Consider the following 23,202-nt stretch of genomic DNA (forward strand, 5'->3'; position numbering starts at 1 on the left):
TTAGACAGCACAGGAGAGTTACGGATCTAGGCAAAACAATAAATGCCATCCCCCTTTGGAGTTCTCACCACTGCCGAGAGTCTTCAGGTTTGGTCAGGTCTTTGGGAAAGGCAAAAGTCCTTTCTGCTCCCACTCCTCCAGCTGTATCTTCTGTTTGTAGTGATGGAATAGCACCCTTTGTTTAGACAGCTTGACTCTTCTGAAAATAGTCTGACATTTTCTTTGTTTCTGTTCTTCCACTGGGGATTTTCCATGTTCACCGCTGGAGGGAGGCAGGGAGGTAGACTTGTGTTGCTTTTTGTTTCCTTAACTTGAAGGTACAGGAAGAACCCAGCATGGGAGGAAAATGGCATGTTGCCAACACCACTGCTAGCTCTTCCTCTGCCTCCCCCTGTCAGATAGGCAAACTGCCCTTGGAGGCCAGCAAAAGCCAGGCAGGGGGAACCACTAGGTGTGAGAGGTGTCTGTTGGTGGAGTCTCTCAGGAAGCTGGTAAGAGAGCTGCAAGAGGAGGTGGCTTATTTGTGTAGCAACCAGAAGTGTGAGGACTTCGACAGCATGCACACAGAGACATCTGGGATGGAGGAGGCTAGTAGACTACAGATGACTACAGCAGCTCCAGAGGAGGAAGGAGAACTGGCTTCTCTGTGAGGAGGAGACTGGCTGCTGGCCACCTTGGGCAGTTGACAGTGCTCCACCCCCACGCAGGTCCCCAGTCCATTGAGGTGAAGAACTAGGATGCCATACTGGCAACAAGAGGTGAGGAGCAGACTCTAATGGCTGATGAAGAGCAGATGTTTGTCTCCAAAGCTGGGAGGCTCCTGCCACCGCCCCTGAGAGAAGGAGATGTAGAGTGCTGGTGGCCGGGGACTTTGTTCCCCCACAGAAGGAATGGAGACATCCATCAGTCAACCCGACTTGATGTCCCAGGAGGTGTGCTGCCTTCCTGGAGCCTGCATCAGAGATATTGTGGAAAGGTTGCCAAGGCTCATCTATCCCTCTGATCACTCTCGCATGCTGCTCATCCATGCGGGCACTAATGATACTGTCGGACCTGACCCGTAGCAGATCAGCAGTGACTACAGGGCTCTGGGAGCGAGGGTGAAAGGGTCCGGGGTGCAAGTAGTGTTCTCGTCCATCCTCCCAGTTGAAGCTAAGGGCCCAGGCAAGGACATGTGCATCCTAGAGATGAATGCATGGCTGCACAGATGGTGTCAATGGGAGTGCTTTGGCTTCCTTGACCATGAGATGCTGTTCCAGAAGAAGGTCTGCTGGGAAAAGATGGGGTCCACCTGACCAACTAGGGGAAGAGCACGTTTGCACACTAACTCACCAGCCTAATGAGGAGGGCTTTAAACTAGGTTCAAAAGGGGAAGGTGACAAAACTTCACAGGTACATGTAACAAAAGGTGACTTTTTAACAGATGGTTGGCTGTTGGGGTGGGGGTTAGACATAGAAAATTAGGTCGTAGGAGCAACAAGAGGGAAATGAGTGAGGGAATCTGATCAACAGCTTAGATGTCTATATACAAATGCAAGGAGATTGGGGAATAAACATGAACTGGAAAAATTTGTACATAAGCTAAATTATGTCAACTGGCATCACAGAGACTTGGTGAGTCAAATCTCATGACTGGAATATTGGTCTAGAGGGGTACAGCTTGTTCAGAAAGGATAAGGAGGGTAAAAAGAAGAGGTATTACATTATACATCAAGAATATATACACTTTTTCTGATGTCCAGAAGGAGGTGGGAGGCAGACCAGCTAAGAGGCTCAGGGTAAAGATAAAAGGGGAAAAAAGAAGGGGTAGACACCCCAAGATACCCCCCCCCGCCTTCCCATTGCATGTGCTGCACCTGAAAAGACAAAGGAAGCAGCCATTGGACTCTGAGGGAGGGGTCCTGACCTAAAGAATTTGGTCAGTAAGACTGCTGAAAGCATGTGGTGAGAAAACTTTGCTTTGAATCTAATGTAATTTGCTAAGTTAGGTACCAGTAAATGCTTTTTCTTTGTCTTTCTTGTAACCATTTCTGACTTTCATGCCTCATTACTTTTACTCACTTCAAGTCTATCTTTTTGTAGTTAATAAACTTGTTTTATTGTTTTATCTAATCCAGTGTGTTCAAGCTGAAGTGTCTGGGTAATTGCATTTGGGGTAACAAGTTGAGTGCATATTATTTCCTTAAAGGAATAACAAACTTAATATATTTGTACTGTCCAGGAGAGGGCTGGGCAGTACAGGACATACATTTCTGAGGGAAAATCTGAGACTGTGGTAATCTTTAAGGCTGGTAAGAACCAAGGTGGGGCTGGCTGGCTGTAGCACACACAGTCATAATTAAGAGTGATTTACATGCTGTAGGCTGTTTGTGAGCAGTCCAGGGTGGCGGTTACAGCAGCAAGGCACTGTAAAGGGCACCCCAGTTACAGGGCAGGGGTGACACAGCCACCCATTGGTCTGGATTGTGCCTTGGATTGTCACAGCCACCAAACTGGGAGGGGTTCCAAGCACTTGGGAGAACTGGATTAGAATTAAAAACAATCTTGACAAATTGGAGAATTGATCTGAATATAATAAGATGAAATTCAATAAAAAAATATGCAAAGTACTTCACTTAGGAAGGAAATATCAAATGTACAACCATAAAATACCAGAATAACTGACTAGGTAGTAGTACAGCTGAAAAGGACCTGGACGTTATAGTGGATGATTGACTGAGAGCCAACAATGTGGCTTTCCACAACTCCCATTGGCTGAGAACGGTGAACTGTAGCTGCTGGGAGCTGCGGGTGGCCGTGCTTGCGGTCGGTTAATGTAAACACTGTCTTGCGGCCCACCAGCGGATTACCCTGATGGGCCGCAGGTTGTCTACCGCTGGACTAGAGGCATCTACAATTTAAAATTCCAGAATTCAAACCAACAAATAAAACCTCCAACTGTCCAAAGTAACACAATGCCACATCTATGGAAAGCATTTAAATCAAGGACAAGCCCACAATTCAAGGGGATTGTAAAATGATCTTTGGTATTAAAGGCAACTGATAAAATCAGGCATCAGAAGAATAGAAACCTACATCTTAGCCACAATCATATGAAAGTTTCTGGAAACACTGTGGGTACAGGTTGAGTATTGTGATGTGACATCCAGACTGAAAATAGCAATGCCAATTCAATGTTCCTGCAGCTGGACAGCCACAACTTTAACCCCAGCATCATTCCAGTATGAGACAAGTTAAGAACTAGTTGACATAAAGTCTTTCAATGTGAAGCTTGATGTTATATTAGGAATCATGGTAATTAACCATTGGCAAGTGAGAATTTAAAATCATGGTCTGAGACCTGCTAAGGGTTTCATACAATGCCAGGAGTCCGAGAGCAGCCTGGAGCTGCTGGAGGCAGGAATTGGGCATGAGGGACAAGCCTGCCCTGGACCCCCTGCTGAGAGACACCCATTCAGCTGTGTGCAGGATAGTGATATGAAGTTGTTGTTGGACCCTATGTGGGAGCAGTACCAGCTCTGAGGGCCCCCTGCCTGCTCCCTTGGGAAATTCCAGCAGAAGTTGCTTCTAGACACTTCAGGTGAGTCTGTAACTTATTTCTTCCTTTAGACTGAGCCACTGGGTGGAAAGAGGTTGCTTTGGATCAGTGAAGGTTGAGCAGGTCGGCTGAGTAACAGGGATGAACTGGGGAGGACAAGATATTTGTCCTTTGACGTCTGAGGATGTTTGACATTTTGCCAATATGTTGTCTGTCTGTTGCTCTTTATCTTATCTAGATTGTAAGCTCCTTGAGGCAGGGGTCATATTTTGGGAGGAGTTCAGAGTGGTGGTTGATGCAGCTCCTGGGCTTAACTTCAGAAGTCAATGCTTCACTGAGGTGAAGGGGCTACTGTTGCAGCATGAGATGAATAGGATAATGAGTTAGCTACCTTATCCATGTGACTACAGGAAGCAGAAGGGAGATCATAGTTGCTGCTGCTGCTTCTGAGTGGAGACAATGTTCTGTCATGCAAGGTTGGGGATTGTGGAGGTCAGCAGCTCCAGCAAGGCAAAGAAGCTCTGTTTGGCAGTTGCTATCTCTTCTGTCGTTACAAGTACTGTGGCCCTTTCTGATGTTGGCTTTCCCCATTGCTATGAGCCATGCATCCCATTATCTGCACTTCTCTCATGGTCCTCTCAGGAAGGAAACCACTTAGGGTATGTCTAACAAACAACAAACAAACAAACAAACCAAAAAAACCAAACAGCAGCGAGTCTCAGAGGCCAGGTCTACAGACTTGGGCTCAAGACATCATGCTAAAAATGGAAGTGTAGCCATTCCTGCTCATGCTGTAGCTTTGGCTCTGAGATTCACGCCTCTCACTGCAGGTGTTTTTTTGCAGTGTAGACGTACCCTTAGAAGCCACTGCAAACTTCCCTTGCTTGCAGTCTGGATTGCTAAAGCTCAGTTGTGACCACCCCACCACCCATGAGAGTGCTTCCTTTTGCTGCCTCCCATTCTATCCTTTCAAGGGTAGGAGTAGCCACAGGAAATCCACTGAACTCCCTCTTCTAGGGGAACCCCAGAACAAAGAAACAGACGGAGAGGAAGAAGGAAGGTAGACAAAATAGTAGGTGGCAGGGCTTTGGAGCGGAGCTGGAGTGCGGAGCAGTGGAGCTGCAGGTTTTTGCCTGGAGCTGGAGCGGAGCTGGAGCACAACTCCAAAGCCCTGGTAGGTGGAGAAGCTTTGTACTGAAGGAGGCAGGATTTGTATAGACAAATAGAACAAATGGAGTGATGCAACAACAGGGTTAAACAGTAAATTATGCTGTCATCTGCAGTTCCAGATGTAAGCAGAGTCAGGATGAGCTCTACCCTGACATCTGGTGGTGAATTATGGCGAGTGTGGAAAAGAACTCCAGGGGCTGATCTTGTTTGCATAGGCACACCCACTCGCCTGGCATGAAACAACAGCAACTGAAAGTGGTTACTTTGGCTGGTGTGGGATCCCCAGTTTCTCGGTTATTGGGGCAGGAAGAATAAAGTTTTGTTACCCTGATTCTGTGAATCAAGGCCAGTGGAACTGTTGTATGACAGAAGGACTGAGTGAGTCCTTCACCATTACCTAAGTAGCACTTGCTTGACAAGGGGCATGGGTTACAAAACCCAGTGAATTGAGAGAGAATGGGGATAGGCATTGGTACCTGATGGTATGGGCTCCCTCTGAGGGTTTGAAACACCAATTGCACCACCTCCTCTCTCCACTGTTGAATGTCAGAGCTAACTTTGATTCCATTAGGAGTCTAGTTACAAGCTGCTGAGCTGAATTCACTTTGGGCCAATGGTGTACCAGCACTGGGGCTCCCCTACTATACTATGAGCTGAAATCGCTAAGAGCTGAAATCACAAAAGAGCTAAAGTTATTAAGAGCTGAGATCACTGAGTGCTGTGTTAACTAGTGGGGGAGCCTGAAGCTATATTGCTCAGCAGCTGGTGGAGCAATTTGTGGGGATGACTGGAGGAGCAGCGAGCGGCACGGAGCCTTGCGTGGCCGGTTGGCGTGGCCCAAGGAATGGCGAGTGGAGCTGTTTGCGGGGACGGCTGGAACGGCTCACAGGTCGGTGAGCGGAGCGGAGCAGCTTGTAGAGCGGAGCAGTTCGTGGGATGGCAGGAAAGTGGACTGGCTCGTGGTGAAGGCTGCGGCGGAACCCCCACGGAGAAACAGATGGCTGGCCAGCCTCGGATCACGTAAGGTGCCCCTTAACACCCTGCGTGCCCCCCCTTTTACTCTGGGGCTGCACTGACCAGGGACAGAGACTTTGGGGGTTGTTGGACTTTTGGGACTTTGGGTGGTTGCTGGACCCAAGAGACTTTGGGGGTGTTGGACTTTGGGGACTCTGGGTGATTTTTGGGTTGCTGGATTCAAGAGCCAAAGGGAAAGGACACAGCCCAATTTGCTGGGGTGGGTTTTGCTCATGGTTGTGTTATGAATCCTGTTTGTGGTGTTTTTCCAATTTTATGCTGATGTCGTTTACCTCATGTTATTAAACATTTTCTGCTACACTCAGACTCCATGCTTGCGAGAGGGGAAGTATTGCCTCTTAGAGGTACCCAGGGGGGTGGTATGTAATTGTCCCAGGTCACTGGGTGGGGGCTCGAGCCGGTTTTGCATTGAGTTATTGAAACGGAACCCCTAGATACAGAACCCGGCCCTTGTTGCTGCCAACTTAGATGGGCAGAAGGGTTACACATATAATTGTGTTATACATCTGGATCCTGCCTGTAGACATTACACAGGCAAAATTTTCCCATTGCATTCACTGCAGGAATTTCGCCTATCTTAGGGCTGCAGAATGCAGGCTGCATTCCTGAAAGAAACCAAAGTCTCCAGACAACTTCAACAAGGCCCAGTGGCCCATGATGCAAGTGAGGATGTAGTTGCTCATGGCATAATAATAGTCAAGCCCGTTTCCTCAAACACTGGTAGGACAAATTCACCAGCTGTGAGTTGTGCTGTAATACTCACAGTGTTGTCACAAGAATACTTTAGGAATAGATTGCTGTGATTTATGCTCCCATTGAACCCACTGTGGCTGTGCCAATGATGGAGTTAGCAATTTATTGGTTATTTTAAATGGAGAGTAAGTTGATGACTCCCAGCTGCCATCGCCATAGAGCAGTACTCTGAGCCACTCCTTTAGAGTGTCTTTATAGATGTGAACCTGTATCCTCTCCATTTATTTTCTCATCTGCCACCACCGAGTGCCAGCTACTTTAACATCTTGGCAAAGCAAGTATGGGAAAATCTAGTGGTAATCAGGTGCATCCTGTAATGTTAAGTCAGTGTAGTGCAAGTGCAGGCAGAGTTTCCTTGCCAATGAGATGTGCCCTGGCTTAGAGATGACACTCCCAGAATGCTCTCTGGGATGGAGCGAGAGCTGCTTTAAGGGATATTTCTACTAATAGAAAGGGAAGTTTTGCAAGTGCATTGTACAGTTTCAGTGCCCAACATATGGAACAATGTATCTCTGCATGGACCCACTGCACAACAGTGAGAGGTTGGAACATGAGACTACCAGAGAAAAATCTACTGCTACACAAATCTTTGGACCTCTCCTATGTGCATGGGCTGCGTGTGCTAGGGCCACAGAGTCTACTTCAGCACTTAGGCTGGAGTAGCAGCTGCAGGGTAGTTCTACAGCCTTACAAAGGGGAATTTCTCCACACCTTTCCTCCTTGCAGTTCCCCAGTAGCCAGCTAAGTCATTGCCTACAATTTAGGTGACTGATTAGCTCACTGCAAAGTGAAGCCAGCTGCACATGCATATGTAGTGCATCCTTCCCAAGGTGAAGGTCATGAGCAAGCAAAAACAGGAGCTTAGAATGGAAAATGGTACACCACCTTATAGTAGTCACTGCCAGGTCCCTGCTATAATACAGGTCAAGGTTTTGTTCCTTATATTTTTGCCTGTAAAGGCTAAACAACAACTAGCAAATAAGCAGTGATTCCTTCTCTTAACTCCACACTTTGTTTCTGGAAGATCTTTCCCAACTATTGCTGTCATCAGACTATGATGAAGCACTCTGTAAGATATTGCTTTGGCAGCTGTGAGGAGGGAGAAAGCCTGATGGGGCAGTTGCTTTCCACCTTTTTGTATTTTGAGAGAGTAATGAATGATATAGGCTTGCACTGTTGCCTGCAGTCCCTAGGTGGCTTTACAGAAATCAGTGACTGTATCTCTGTATGCTTTACAAGAATAGCCCCCTGAAAAAGCCAACCCTCCACTGGGCCATACTTCATAATACAGCAATCTGCCAATGTAGGAACAAATGTATAAAATGTGATATTGTTTTTCCACTGTGAATGTAATAGCTCCTCACCATCCTTTCTGTTTGGGGCTTTCCTGTCTCATTTAATTTATTTGCTCCACTCTGCATCTCATTGTGCAGGGGGGGAGGGGCCATAATCCTTCTTTGTGTTGGGTCTATCTTATTTCTGTAAAATGGGAGATAAATCCTTGACAGGTCTGTTTCTGATTTGTGTGTGTTTAGTGGGGAAGAGAGTAAAGCCTCTTTGTAATACTTCTCATTCATTCTTTTGAAGAGCCTCCTGGGACACACCATTTACGTTATGAGGCACTCTTGTGTCTGCCCTTCTGTGGTCTGAGGCCCTTTGTTCTTAGGCTGCTTTTCCTCCTTCCTTGGCTCCTGCATCTCTGGAATGTATGTGACCTCTGTAAAGGAAGAAGAGGTTGAGCTACATTGATATTGGAGAGGCCGCCAACTTGATTTCCAGAACAAGCAGTTCATTTTGCCATTTCCCCCCCCCTTTTAGTGGAAGCCTAGCTTAGTACTGTACAAGATACAAACTAGACAGTCCCACAGCATAGTTTATACAATCTGGCCCATAGTAAACCTAGTGGGCTTACTCTTGCTTACTTGGACTTCCAGCTTGGGCCCAGTTTATATGTTACAGGGACAAGCACATAGGTGTTCATTAAATAATAGCACTACCTGGCTGTTTGCTACAATCACACTCCAAAGCAGCACAATAAAGTCTTATGAATATTTCAATGCAAATGCAATACTTACTTCCTAGATAACATCATTTGGATGACAATTTTGGGATGCAACATCAACTGGACTCTGTACTTCAGAGAAGTGAAGACACCTAAGCCATAGTAGTTCATGGGAGCCATGTAAGGCAACATTGGTAATGCTAGAAATAAGCAGTCTGACATTACCAGGTCCAGCCCCTAGATGGAATTAAAGTGTTGTAATTCACAGTTTCCTGCTCTCAGTTCTGCACTTAATGGACATTGGTTCTGAATAGTAGCAGCGTGTTTCCTTTCTGTCTTGCCTCTCAGCAATTGTAGGGGTTGACTTAACCCCACCACTCAGCTATCATTAGGCGTCAAGTGCATCTTCAGGGCTGTGGAGCCAGAGCTAATGTGATGGGGTGAATTGTTTTTACAGAGCAGGGATATTCAAAATGCAATGCTCCCAGGGCACATGAGGCCTGTTGAATTGTCACATGCAGCCAGTTGCTGTCTCAGAACCTGCAGTGTGAGGTCAGATCTGAGCAACAGGCACTTGCAGTCCAACGTGAACTCAAGGAGCCAGCACTTCCTAATAAACAACCAAGGGAGATTGAAGTATTTGGCCTGTTTGGGTCCAAGATGGGGGACGGATGTTTATCTGCATGGTAGGTGATGCCCTCTGGTTCCAGGCCTGATTGCCACCCAGCCCTTAGAATCATAGAATGTCAGGGTTGGAAGTAGGGTGACCAGATGTCCCGATTTTTGGGTGTTTTTCTTATATAGGCTCCTATTACCCCCCACCTCCTGTCCTGATTTTTCACACTTGCTGTCTGGTCACCCTAGTTGGAAGGGACCTCAGGAGGTCATCTAGTCCAACCCCCTGCTCAAAGCAGGACCAATCCCCAGGCAGATTTTTGCTCCAGATCCTTAAATGGCCCCCTCAAGGATTGAATTTATAACCCTGGGTTTAGCAGGCCAGTGCTCAAACCACTGAGCTAAGGGTATGTCTACACTACGAGAGTAGTTCGATTTTAGTTAAATCGAATATGTGCAATCGATATTAGAAAGTCGAACGTGTGTGTCTACACTAAGGACAGTAATTCGACTTTGTCAGTCCACACTACCAGGGAAAGCGTCGACATTGGAAGCAGTGCACTGTGGGCAGCTATCCCACAGTTCCCGCAGTCCCCGCTGCCCAGTGGAATTCTGGGTCGAGCCCCCAATGGCTTCTGGGTAAAAAATTGTGGCGAGGGTGCTTTTGGGTAACTGTCGTCATCCGTCAGTCACTACCGCCCTGCCTCCCTCCCTGAAAGCGCCGGCGGGAAATCAGTTCGCGCACTTTTTGATCAGTGACAGCGCGGACGCCACAGCACTGCGATCATGGATCCCGCTGCGACCATCGCTGCAGTTGTGGCCGTTCTCAACGCCTCGCACCTTATCATACACCTTTCCCAGAGGCAGATGCAGAGAAATCAGGCGAGGAGGCTACGGCAGCGGAGTGAGGGCCTGAAGTCGGAGAGTAGCACAGAGCTGTCAGAAACCACGACACCCAGCGCCGAGGACATCACGTTTGCAATGGGGCATGTGGATTTTGTTGAACGGCGATTCTGGGCCCGGGAAACAAGCACGGACTGGTGGGACCGCATAGTGCTTCAGGTCTGGGATGAATCCCAGTGGCTGCGAAACTTTCGCATGCGGAAGGGGACTTTCCTGGAACTTTGTGAGTTGCTGTCCCCTGCCCTGAAGCGCAAGGACACCCGCATGCGAGCAGCCCTGACTGTCCAGAAGCGAGTGGCCATAGCCCTCTGGAAGCTTGCAACGCCGGACAGCTACCGGTCAGTCGCGAACCACTTTGGCGTGGGCAAATCTACCGTGGGGGTTGTTGTCATGCAAGTAGCCAAGGCAATCGTCAAGGTACTGCTGTCAAAGGTAGTGACCCTGGGAAACGCGCAGGCCATCATAGATGGCTTCGCTGCGATGGGATTCCCAAACTGCGGTGGGGCTATAGATGGGACTCACATCCCTATCCTGGGACCGGGCCACCAGGCCAGCCAGTACATCAATAGAAAGGGGTACTTTTCAATGGTGCTGCAAGCACTGGTGGACCATCGGGGACGGTTTACAAACATCTACGTCGGATGGCCGGGCAAGGTTCATGACGCTCGCGTGTTCAGGAACTCTGGTCTGTTTAGACGGCTGCAGGAAGGTATTTACTTCCCGGACCACAAGATAACTGTTGGGGATGTGGAGATGCCTACAGTGATCCTCGGGGACCCAGCCTACCCGCTAATGCCCTGGCTCATGAAGCCCTATACTGGCGCCCTGGACACAGAAAAAGAACTGTTCAACTACCGGCTGAGCAAGTGCAGAATGGTAGTGGAGTGTGCTTTTGGCCGTCTCAAGGGGAGATGGAGAAGCTTACTCACTCGCTGTGATCTCAGCGAAACCAATATCCCCATCGTTATTGCAGCTTGCTGTGTGCTCCACAATCTGTGTGAGAGCAAGGGGGAGACCTTTATGGCGGGGTGGGAGGTTGAGGCAAATAGCCTGGCTGCTGATTACGCCCAGCCAGACAGCCGGGCGATTAGAAGAGCCCAGCGGGACGCGCTGTGCATCCGGGAGGCTTTGAAAGCCAGTTTCAAGGCTGAGCAGGGTACCCATTGACTTTTAAGTTTGTGGACACAGAAGCTGAACTTGCCCCCGTTTCTTTACCCAGTTGCCGTCGACTATCCTCTCCAATTACATACCCCCTTCACCCCCTTCCCAAAAAATAAAATCTGTTCTGTTTTGTTCATGGACACCGTTGTCTTTATTACTGTTTTCACGGGAATGTTTTAAACCTGGGACGCAGACTGTGGCGGGGAGCGGGTTTAGGGTTGTGATGCAAATGATGCTTCTAAACTCCAGGAATGACAGGCTCCGCGATGGTGGACTGGTTGTTTCAACGGAGCCTGCCAGCCCTCCTGGCCGGGACTGCGTGTATGTGTCGGCTATGTGACTGTCTTGCAGGGGGAGGAGGGTTACAGATCCCCTGCTGCGCGGCTCTGTGATCCAGGGTAAGGACCGCTGCATAAGATCTGTAACTGCCCTCCCCCGCCACCAAGTCACAGAGCAACACCACCGCCCCCACCACACAGAACATGAAAACCACCTCCCAGACTGACCAGGATAACTAGTCACTGCACTGTATATGTGCCCTGCTGCTGCACCTGCCCCCTGCTAAAGGTGACTGTCCTGTCCAATGACCAAGGCCCTTCCCCCCCCTCCAGACAGACTCCCCTCCAAAAGAAGAGGATGGAAACAGAAATGAACAGAAACGTATTCTTTATTAACAACCGCACATGGAACGGGGGGGTGAAACTTGGACGGGGTCTTGTGTGAGGCGGGTAGGAAAGGACTTTTCAAATTTTGGGGAATGAGAGCCTTCTAGTGGTAGAGCAGTCCGCAGGGGTGGAGTGAAATTTTTCCCGGCCCCTTCCACCCCTCCGTGTTTGGACTTTGGGTGAGGGGGGTATGGGACTTGGTGGCGGGGCAGGGCAGTTACAGAGAGACTGCAGCGGGGCTCTCTCCTCCTGCCTCCGGTCCTGCAGAACATCCACAAGGCGGCGGAGCGTGTCCGTTTGCTCCCTCATTAGTCCAAGCAGCGTTTGAGTAGCCTGCCTGTCCTCCTGTCGCCACCTCTCCTCCCGTTCAATGTTTGCCCGGTGCATTTGGGACAAGTTCTCCCTCCACTGTGTCTGCTGGGCTGCCTGTGCTCGGGAGCATTCCATTAGTTCAGCAAACATGTCTTCCCGTGTCCTCTTCTTCCTCCTCCTAATGTGCGCTAGCCTCTGGGCAGATGTGGCTGTGGGAATTGGAAAAAGGGAGTGAATTCCTGAGACAGAGCAATGTATCTGTGAACAGAGAACATAGTCTTTCTCTGTGAACAAGACCATGCAGAGCACCTATCACACGCGCACTGAGGACAAGGTCGAATTTTCGGCCCTCGCCTACAGTGCCTGCGGTCTTGCTGTGGCGAGCTGAGGAGCAGGGCAGGACACCGGACTTTGTCTAGATGGCAAACATGGTAAGCCGTAGACTTGTGGCCGCTTAAAACTTTAAGAGTGGCACTGGCCTCCTTTCACATAGAAAGCAATGCGAGTCTCTGCTGGCAGCAATCCTGCAAGCATGAACTCTGGCCCTGTCCCAGCCCCTCGCGGCTGTAAACCGCGTGGCTGTAAACCGGCGGTTGCAGTTCTGTAAAGGGACGGGCAAGCAGTCCCAATACTAACTTTCCCCTACCTAATTCACAGCAGGGAGTCATGCCTGACATCACCCTCCTGAAGGTCTCCGAGAGCCAGAAGGAGAAGATGCTCCGGGACAGCCTGCAGAAACCGGGGCCATTTGCTGCACTGCTGTGCAAGGCCATGATCCCGGAGTACCTGCTGGCGTTGTGGCAGGGAAACGTGTCCTACCACGGGGGGCCTAATAAGCTGTCCCTGCCCAGGAACCTGCTGATGAGGCTTGAAAAACACCTGCAGGAGGTGTATGAGGAGTTCTCCCCGGAGGATGTCGCCTCGATCCCCGGTTACATTGACCAGTTCTTGGCTTAGGTGCCCTTGGAGGGACAAATGACTGCAGGGTTTTGGGCACTATAATCATGAAGCGGACATTGTGAGATTTTTTTAAAATGGTTCGGACTATATATTGAGGCGCCCAAAGACGGAGTAATCATGATACACTTTGCACTGATTCCCCTTTTGTTTGACTTTCCTGTTTACATGTTTTTAAGCACTTTACCCACTGTTAATATTTTCAATCTTCCTGTTTTGTTGCAAATAAATGTTTACATGTTTTAAAGCACTTTAGCTACTGTTAATATTTTAAATATGCCAGTTATGTTGTAAATAAATGTTTGGATATTTAAAACACTTACTGCTTGATCCTTCCCCTGAATCTGTGTCTGGGGTAACGGCTGGGGAGGGTTGGTAGGGGATCTCTGTCAGGGTGATGAAGAGCTCCTGGCTGTCGGGCAAATCAGCGTTGTAAGCGCTGTCTACTGCCTCGTCCTCCTCATCTCCTTCCTCCTCTTCCCCGTCCGCTGAGGAACCGGCCGCGGACAATATCCCATCCTCAGAGTCCACGGTCAGGGGTGGGGTAGTGGTGGCGGCCGCACCTAGGATGGAATGCAGTGCCTCGTAGAAACGGGATGTGTGAGGCTGGGATCCGGAGCGTCCGTTTGCCTCTTTGGTCTTCTGGTAGCCTTGTCTCAGCTCCTTGATTTTCACGCGGCACTGCGTTGCATCCCGGCTGTAGCCTCTCTCTGCCATGGCTTTAGAGATCTTCTCATAGATCTTTGCATTCCGTCTTTTGGAGCGCAGCTCGGAAAGCACGGACTCATCTCCCCACACAGCGATGAGATCCAAGACTTCCCGATCCGTCCATGCTGGGGCCCTCTTTCTATTGGATTGCACGGCCATCTCTGCTGGAGAGCTCTGCATCGTTGCCACTGCTGCCACTGCTGCTGAGCTCGCCACGGTGTCCAAACAGAAACTGCGCTTCAAACTGCCCAGACAGGAAAAGGAATTCAAATTTTCCCGGGGTGTGGCTGGTCAGAGCATCCGAGCTCGGACTGCTGTCCAGAGCGTCAACAGAGTGGTGCACTGTGGGATAGCTCCCGGAGCTATTACCGTCGATTTCCATCCACACCTAGCCTAATTCGATATGGCCATTTCGAATTTAGCGCTACTCCTCTCGTTGTGGAGGATTACAGAAATCGATTTAAGGAGGGCTCTATGTCGAACTAAATGGCTTCGTGGTGTGGACGGGTGCAGGGTTAATTCGATATAACGGCGCTAAATTCGACATAAAAGCCTAGTGTAGACCAGGCCTAAGTCTCCTCGCTTCTGTGGCAAAGTTTGGGTGCGGCTATGTGGAGGGCTGTGGGACTGGAGCGGGGCAGGAGTCTCGGCTGGCCCCCGCTGGGGCACTAGGCCCAGCAGGAATTCTTCCCTCAGAATACCAGGTGCCTCCCTCCAGGGGGCTCCTGCTGCCTCCCGCGGCCCTGCTGCTCTCCCGCCCCCTGGGAGGTGGGAACCTTTCTCCTCCCCGCGGAACCTTTGCTGCGGAGGCGCCTGTTGCCGCCCGGGGATCCTCTCGCTGCGCTGGCCGGGGGGACGCTTACTGAGGCGGACCCCGAGCGGAGCCTGAGCGCGGAGCCGAGGCAGGAGCGAGGAGGCGCGGGCGGAGCCGAGCCGCTCCGGGGGCCGGCACGCTACCTGCAGCGGGAGGAGTCGCCGAGCCCCGCGGCCCGGCTCGCAGCCCCGCCGGGGAGGTGAGCGCTGGGCTGCCACTGAAGGCACGGGGCGGGGGACATGCCACAATGGAGGCGCCGGGGCTGGCGGCAGGGGAACAGGGCCCTCGGGGAGAGGCCCCCGGAGAGGCCCAGGCCGCGCCCACCCTGGGGAAGAGGGGGCCAAGCCTTACGCGGGACATCAGTAATGGGGCAGGCTGGGGACTAACAAATCCCTGGAGACACTGGAGCCCGTTGTGTGTCACTGTCCAGGGGGCGGGGCACAAGTATGGGCAGCCTGGCCCTGGACAAAGTGAATTATGCCCCGTGGGATTATACTGGAGGAGGGGAGAAACCGGCTTCCCGGGGAGTGAAGAGCCGTGCGCCGGGCTGGAACCCCCGCAGGAAAAGGGTCTGGTAGCCCAGCAGTGGGTTGAAGCCCCGCTGAGTTAGGCAGAAGCTGCGGACGATCAGAATGAAGTGGAAGCAGAGGAAGTAGAACTTTTAATTTGGACCTGTAGTCTGGACACGGGGCGAGGTGCGTACCGGAGGCAGGGAAGGTAACAGTTTGGAAATCAGGCTCCTGCTCCTAAATGAACAGGGACAGCCCCAAGGAGATTATATAAGGGTGAACAGATAGTAATGTAACAGAATACACTTTCTTGCTCTTCAAACAGAAAACCGATCTGCATGTAAGAAATTAATTGTGCTTCTTTATTCTCCTTGCCTCATAACACAGGAACAAGGGGCATTCAATGAAATTAAAAGGTGGCAAATTCAAAACTGAAAAAAGGAAATACTCTTACACAGAACATGTAATTAGACTGTGGAACTCATTGCCACAAGGAGTTACGACCAAAAACTTACTAAGATTCAAAAAGTGCTAGGATGGATAACAAGGCTATCCAGAGTTATAATTATGGAAGGGATATTAAACCTCATGCTTCAAGGTTTATGCTAATCTCTAACTATTAGTGATCAAGATGAGATCTAAGGTGTGTGTGTGTGTGGGGAGCAGCTTATCCCATATTTGCCTATTGTTTGGTTCTTACATTTTCCTTTGAAGCATCTGGTACTGATTGCTGTCAGAGTTTGGATACCTGTCTAGATGGATCTTGGGTCTGATCCAGTCTAGCAATTTCTATATGTAAAACATTTTTATAATTTAAATGTCATTGTTTAGTCACATTCAGTAGTATTAGTAAACAGATATTTAAAACAACAACTTGGGTTTCCAGTATTTTGATGTGATATTGTTGGATGGACTGTGAGGACCTTTTGTGATATTTGTGGATGGGTTTTGGAGGCTGTTCATTATTAAATATATGGAGGTATGCCTATCATAGAACTGGAAGGGACCCCGAAAGGTCATCGAGTCCAGCCCCCTGCCTTCACTAGCAGGACCAAGTACTGATTTTGCCCCAGATTCCTAAGTGGCCCCCTTAAGAACTGAACTCACAACCCTGGGTTTAGCAGGCCACTACTCAAACCACTGAGCTATCCCCCCCCTTCTGTGGTGCTGAAACTTTTTCATTTGATTTTCCTCTTCACCAATCCATAATTTCATATTTATGTTGAGTAATGTACAGTTGATTTTCACTGATGCCTCTTATTTGTGACGTAAGACAGTAGAAGCTCACATCGGTGAGACACTTATACATTTCATTAATATGTCTTCCCATGGATTTATATAGAATTTATTAGAATAGAAGTTTTTGTTTTAAAAAAAGTTTACATCTCCTTTGGTGCTATTGTATTTTAACTATCTTGACTGCAGACTCACCAAGCCAGCAGGGGTTTACATTGTCAAGACTCTTCAGTGAAAAGGGCCAGAATGTCACTTCCCCCCCTTCATCTTAAGTGGTTAATAGTTATTTCCCAGGTGTAAAGCTATAATTTTTGAAAACATTAGAATCATAGAATATCAAGGTTGGAAGGGACCTCAGGAGGTCATCTAGTCCAACCCCCTGCTCAAAGCAGGACCAATTCCCAACTAAATCATCCCAGCCAGGGATTTGTAAAGCCTGACCTTAAAAACCTCTAAGGAAGGAGATTCCATCACCTCCCTAGGTAACCCATTCCAGTGCTTCACCACCCTCCTAGTGAAAAAGTTTTTCCTAATATCCAACCTAAACCTCCCCAACTGCAACTTGAGACCATTACTCCTTGTTCTTTCATCAGGTACCACTGAGAACAGTCTAGATCCATCCTCTTTGGAACCCCCTTCCAGATAGTTGAAAGCAGCTATCAAATCCCCCCTCATTCTTCTCTTCTGCAGACTAAACAATCCCAGTTCCTTCAGCCTCTCCTCATAAGTCATGTGCTCCAGCCCCCTAATCATTTTTGTTGCTCTCCGCTGGACTCTTTGCAATTTTTCCACATCCTTCTTGTAGTGTGGGGCCCAAAACTGGACATAGTACTCCAGATGAGGCCTCACCAATGTCGAATAGAGGAGAATGATCGCGTCCCTCAATCTGCTGGCAATGCCCCTACTTATACAGCCCAAAATGCCGTTAGCCTTCTTGTCAACAAGAGCACACTGTTGACTCATATCTAGCTTCTCGTCCACTGTAACCCCTAGGTCCTTTTCTGCAGAACTGCTTCCTAGCCATTCGGTCCCTAGTCTGTAACAGTGCATGGGATTCTTCCATCCTAAGTGCAGGACTCTGCACTTGTCCTTGTTGAACCTCATCAGGTTTCTTTTGGCCCGATCCTCTAATTTGTCTAGGTCCCTCTGTATCCTATCCCTACCCTCCAGGGTATCTACCACTCCTCCCAGTTTAGTGTCATCTGCAAACTTGCTGAGAGTGCAGTCCACGCCATCCTCCAGATCATTAATGAAGATATTGAACAACAAGTAGGATGAAGAGCTACAGTACTGACCCTGTTGGCCCCTGCTATTTGAATGGGAGGTCTCCAGGAAGAACCCGGGTGCTCCTATAAGAAGAGATGTTGGTGATTCAGTATGTGGTGTGAGTCAGCACTGAACCAATATCCCAGTCCTGTTGGTTGGGGTGCCACCTGTAATCACTGAGCCACATTCCTGAGCCACTTATCTTTAAAGATCCAATAGCCTTTTTAATGAAGAATATGAGTATTTAGCTATTGTGTATTGGCCAGACTCCAGCCTGAGTTACTGGGTAACTTCTGCCTCCCTAAATTCCCCTTGAAATTTCACTTGGATGTAATATGCTACTACATTTTATACTGAACTATAGCATAATGTAGGTGGTATGCTTTTAAAAAAATGGCTCTGTTCCATCCCAGATGTGGCTGCATTTTAGTGGTGAGATTGAAAGCACTGTAGGATCCTTTGGGATTCTATATACATATAAAATATATAATTTATTATGGTGGGTGGGTGAGTGTATTGTGTTTCATCAATATTTCCTACAAATGACTGTCTGCCCCTTCCTCATTGCTATGCCATAATTTCACCTTTATTCTCATTTCTTAGGTGCCGTATCCTGCAAGTCTGTCTGTCTTGTTCTATCTTGTTTTGAGTGCCCCAAAATACTCTTTGTTTCAAATACCTACTATTCTAAATATGACTGGGTCATTAGGGTAAGGGGGGAGTGGTGTTGAAATAAGTATTCCTTCAGGATTTGAGCTGAAATTTAAAAACAGAAAGTTTGTTGACCACAGATGTTGTGTTGCCAGGAACCAAATTTAGCAAAACTTTATAAATCCAGAAGTTAAACATGTAAATATTTTTAAATAACATTTATAGGTGGCAGATCAAAGACATAATGCAGTTCTTTTTAATCATGCAGTTAAGTTATGCTGTAGTTTTAACTCTGCTACTTTCAGGAGTTTATAACTTTTTGGGAAATAATTCTGCAGGGAAATTTTCTATGCTCATTCTAAATGTGAATTCTGTGTAGAAAACTTAGTGAAATTACTTTTGGGTATTCTTGAGTTAAGAAATGTTTCAGATGCTCTATTTTGTACTCAACAAAAAAGGGTTTAATTTTTAAAAACTTGAAGCTTGCCATGGATTTAATACTCAAAGAGGGGAAACACCTTCAATATCCTGAAACTTGGTTTAGAAATAAGTTTGCATATTTTGTGCATGTAACATATTTTCTAAAAAATACTTAATAAGGTATTGAGGTGGGGAGTATATTGAAATAATTCCATCTTTTTCTCATCCTAACTAGTAAGTACAAAAGCTGTTGATCAGTACTGTGTACAGGCAGTTAGCATTTACTGATTACTAAACATTGTTGAATGAATCTACCGGTATTTGATTCAGTAAGTTGAAGGAAGTGTCAGGAAACATGCAATTGAATGCACTGAAATAATGAAAACCGAGACATTTTCTAAAGTAAAATGTAAACATTTTCAAGGATTATTAGGCAGAAAATTAGAACGGATTTGTGCTCATCTCAAAAAGTGCAGAAATTGGTTTCTTTAAACTTTTCCAGATCAAATGTGCCATTGAATGCAATTTTGTCTATTGAAGTGGAAGAGCAGAACATTGATGAGTTTAAAACTGCAAGTGAGACATATTCAATGCCTTTGGTGTCATTGCAATGTTGCTGTGATAATTCAAATCCTGTTTAGGATCTTCTAGCAACTATTGAGTATCAACTTCAGGATGAGTCTTTATGTGACTCTGATGCCTCAAAATGTCAGATTAGTTGGCAGTAATGCCATTAAAATAACTTGAACTTGACAAGAAAGTTGCATCTTTTTATATTAATAATGTCACCTTCATTGTTTTCCAAAATGAGCAATACATAGAAGTGATTGAAGTATTTTGTCTTGGATATGTATTTTTGTCCTAGACTTAAACCTGCACATCCACCACTATGTGCTGCAAGTGAAGAAATAGAGGAAAAGGTAAAGGAAGAACCAGAAGAATCAACATTGACATTAATGGAAGATGGTTGGTCAAACATGAGAGAGGACTCTCTAATGGTGGCAAGCATCCATGGAGGGAACGTGTGTTCTACTTAAACTGCTGAATAATTGTATGTAAATGGTAGAAGATTCCCTCAAGAATGTAGAGAAAATCATAACAAAAAGGTTTTTGCCAGTTGCTCAGATATGAAGCTAAGGAAGTATTTCTTAGGAGTAGTCATTCAAAATTTTGTGTGTTCAGTACAGTATTTAAAATTTGATGAGGAAAAAAAAGGAACATCTACTGCAGCCCTAAAGCATGTGATGGAAGTTCAAAATTTCTTCGACAGTTAGCATCCACCTCTTGATTGGTTGAAAATAGGAGAACGATGCCCATAGTTCACAGCAACGCTTAATGGAACTAACAGGAAGATTGTGGCCTGGTCTACATGTAAAAAGTTTTAATGGCATAACTGTCGGTAAGGGATGTGATTCTTTTCTTTGCTCACATGACTTTGCTGGTAAAAGCCCTAGTCTAGACACAATTATGGCTTATTTCATTTCCTAAATGGAAATAAGATACAATGACCAGTATAATTGCATCTACTCTGTGATTTTGTTGTTGTTGTTGCTTTAATAATACAGAGTTAAAGCAGCAAAGTGTAGAAAAGCCCCAAATCTCTATAACTGCATCCAAATACCATAAGTATATTGAAACTTGCACTGAATATGAGGAGAACTTTGATCAGGACATAAGACACAAAACATAATACACGCTTTACATAACAAGGGAATCTAAAAGGAGGTACTAAACTTATTAAAAAAAATTGAACGAGGTTTTGTAATAATTTGACAGATTACAGGCAAATAATGCTACAGTCACAATCTCTGTGGAAATCTTGCTTGATCTAATAAAGAACTGGAACTACACAAGAAGAGAATAAATTCATATAATCTATAGAACCCTTCTGTTTCTTAGTCAGTATGACTTATTCCAAATACATAGAAAGGTCAAGTTTAAGTCCAGTACAGAAGAGGTGAAACATGGCTGATGTAACATTATCCTGAGTTTGTTCCTTTTTCTTCTGGTATTTAAAATCAAAGATCCAGGTTTCTACCCAAAATCTCAGTTTGTGAAGATTGGCACAGTCCATCAAAATAGTGAGAAATGGTGGAAGTGATGTGACAGAAGACAGGACAGTTAAATTCAAAATTTTATCATTTTTTTTTTTTTTAAAAAGACCTGTAATCCAGACCAGCATCTTGGCCTCAAGTAAGCATGTTGCTAGTGCATTTGCACTGGTTTGGTATACACTGAAATAGACTACCTCTTGAAAATGTGATTAAGTTGGTAAAAATGGGTTGGTATATCAGGGTCTTATCCAGCTTTCCACAGCCATGAGTTGGAGCTGGATCAGCCCATATGGGCTATCTAACAAAGGCCAGGAGGGATGACTAGTGTCAGTCTGTTACAGACCACTGAATCAAGCCAGAGAACAGGATGAGTTTCTCTTTAAGCACTTGTCTGTTTTGTGTGGAAAGAAATATTGTGTTCTTATGGGGAACTTGAATTTGGGAAACACATGCTGGAGGTCTCATGCAGCCAACAGTCGAACGTTTTAAAAAAATTATAGATTTTCTGACACACAAGGTATTGCACCCAACATACAGTAACTCTATTTTGGACCGCTTTCTGATGAATAAAAATGAATTAATCACTGGACTGGATGTTGGTGGTTGCCTAGGGACTAGTGATCATGACCTGATTACATTCAGTATGGGCAAACATAAGATAGTTCCAACAAGTAATGTGTATATACAGTATCCTCCTGATTATCTGAATAGCATGGGGGACTCAGATTTTATTCCGATAACCAGGAGTTCATGTAATTGAGAGGCTCAGAGCTATTCACCAGCTGGGTGGGGACTCGTTCTCCTCCTCCTCCTCAGTCATGGCCGGGGGTCTTTCCTTTGCCCCACTCACAGCCATGACAGGGGCTGCAGAGGGGACCCTGTGCTGCTGCAGGGCCAGTGACACCCAGTCCCTGCAGGTGCAAGGTGCGTCAGGAGGAGGCTGCAGTCAGAGCAGAGACACCTAGCCAGGATTCTGTTCTGCCCTGCCAGGACTGCAGCCTTCCATGCATCTTCCACCTGCAGGGATCGTGTGTCTGTGACCCTGTGGCAGTGCAGGAGCCCTCTGTAGCTCCCTCCCTGCCTCCTGTAACAACAGGGCTGCAGAGGGCTCCCTGTGCTGCCACAGGAGACATTCAGCAGCAGGGTGGCCTCCCCCATGTCCTCCTCACAGTCCTGGCAGGGAGGGTCTCTGCTCTACTTGCTGTACCTCCTTATTATCCAAATCCCTTCCTTGCCCTCTGCAACATGTATCTCATGTTAGGGGACAAGGAAGGAATTCAGATATTGTGTTGGGGTTTCGATAATAGGGTTTCAGATAAATGGGAGTATTCTATACTTGGTGCTTCAAAAAGCTAATTTACCAAAGCAGAGGAAAACTATGAGTGAAATGGGGAGAGGGGAGGAAATTAGGCAGAAAAATTAGATCACCAAAAAGCCACAATTACACAATCAAGAAAGGATACTTTTGGCAAAAAATCCATTCTGGTTCAGAGGTGAAGTGAAGGCAGCAATTAGAAATAAAAAGCAGTGTCTATCAAGTGGGGAAAAAATGGGGCAGTAGATAGCAATCAATATCAATTAGAAGTTATGAAGTATAGAAAATTTATAAGGGAAGCTAAAGACATCAGGAAAAAATCCATGACAGGCAGGGCGAAGGGCAGTAAGGAGGAGTTTCAGTATATTAGAAACCAGAGCAGTCCTAGCATTGGTAATACTAGATGGAAATAATATAATTGTTATAATGCTGCATAAAAATTGTGTTGAATACGTATTTCTCTTCTGTATTTGGAAAGAAGCAGGATATGTCATCAGCCGCATGTGATATGGCACATTTTCCAGTCCATTAATAACTAAAGAGGGTTTTAAACAACATCTACTAGACAAAAACATTTTAAAATCAAGAGGCCCAGATAACTTGCACTCAAGAGTCCTAAAATAGTTGGCTGAAGAGCTCTGTAGCCACTGATGTTAATTTTTAATATATCTTGGAATATTGTGGAAATTTCAGAAAACCGGGAGAGTAATATTGTGCAAATATTCCAAAAGGGTAAGCCAGGTGACCCAGCTATCTGAAGGCTGGTTAGCCTGACATCAGTCTCAGGCAAAATAATGGAATGGTTGATTTGAGATTCAATTGTTAAAGAATTAAAGGATAGAAATATAATTAATGCCAGTCAACATGGTTTATGGAAAATAAGTTTTGTCAAACTTGACTTCGTTCAATGAGATTACAGATTTGGTTGCTAAAGGTAACTGTGTAAATCTAATAGACTTTGCATTGCACAACATTTTGACTAAAAAATTAGCACCATACAGTATCAATAAAGCACTCATTAAATGGATTAAGAGCTGACTAACTGACAGGTCTCAAAAAGTAGTTGTCAATGAGGAATTGTCATTGAATGGGGATGTGTTTTATGGGGTTCCACAAGG

General features: G+C 46.6%; 1 protein-coding gene across 1 annotated transcript in view; it reads left to right on the forward strand.

Moving 5' to 3' along the window:
- Positions 1 to 14,749: 14,749 nt before the first annotated feature.
- RAD54L2 (RAD54 like 2) overlaps positions 14,750 to 23,202 on the forward strand; it is a 94,768-nt gene continuing 86,315 nt past the window's right edge. The window contains exon 1 of the mRNA XM_026656716.2: positions 14,750 to 14,832. The gene's annotated coding sequence lies outside the window, so the exon portion shown is untranslated. The remainder of the gene's footprint in view (positions 14,833 to 23,202) is intronic.

This window comes from Terrapene carolina, unplaced genomic scaffold (assembly GCF_002925995.2).
Source record: "Terrapene carolina triunguis isolate 2854851 unplaced genomic scaffold, T_m_triunguis-2.0 Scaffold232, whole genome shotgun sequence".
Classification (NCBI taxonomy): Eukaryota; Metazoa; Chordata; order Testudines; family Emydidae; genus Terrapene; species Terrapene triunguis.